This window comes from Geospiza fortis, unplaced genomic scaffold (assembly GCF_000277835.1).
Source record: "Geospiza fortis unplaced genomic scaffold, GeoFor_1.0 scaffold29, whole genome shotgun sequence".
Lineage (NCBI taxonomy): Eukaryota > Metazoa > Chordata > Aves > Passeriformes > Thraupidae > Geospiza > Geospiza fortis.
The window spans coordinates 4,762,067-4,762,836 of NW_005054349.1; positions in this window are offsets into that span (position 1 = coordinate 4,762,067).

Below are 770 nucleotides of genomic sequence, written 5' to 3' on the forward strand. Positions count from 1 at the left end.
CCTCGGAGCGGGCGGGCGGGACTTGGGCAGCTCCTGGCCGGAAAATGTGTGTGTGATCCACTTCGCTCCGTGTAAACCAAAATAACCCGCTCTGCCTGCTGGGAAAGGGTTCCGGAAAGAACTGAGGCCACGTGGGAATTATAGTGCTGCTGACATTGGATTAATGATGTGCTGGTTTCCTTTTATTAAGGATTTTGAAATAGTGAGCAAATTAAAATGAAGAAATGACCAAGTTCCTGATGATATCTACAATAAACCAACCTTTAAGAGAAGGAATTACTACAAAGAATTACAGCATATAAGAATTATATATTACTATATTGTGTATGTGTATAAATATTTATAAATATATATATAATAATATACATCGTGAATTACTGTATATTCATGTTATAAGATATAGAGGGCCAAGTCTGATACTTCATCAATACAACACTTATATTTTGTACTAAATATGCGTGTTTTCCACTAAATACATGCATTTTGCATACTGAGTACTCACTATTGGGCTTACCTGTAGTAATCCAGCAATTTCTACTTTGTCACCTCAACATTTAAAATTCTTTTTCATTTCTGCAAGTTTACCAATACAGTCCAAAATTTTTAATAATAAACTTCAAAACTGTCATAACGAACCCTTCAATCTAAAACATTCTACCAAGATCCCAGAATATGGGTAAATCACAGAATATTTCTGCAGGAAACTCAGTACATGGTAACGACTTGGGAATGATTTATTTGTGCCATTGGATCAGGATCTGAGCAATGTG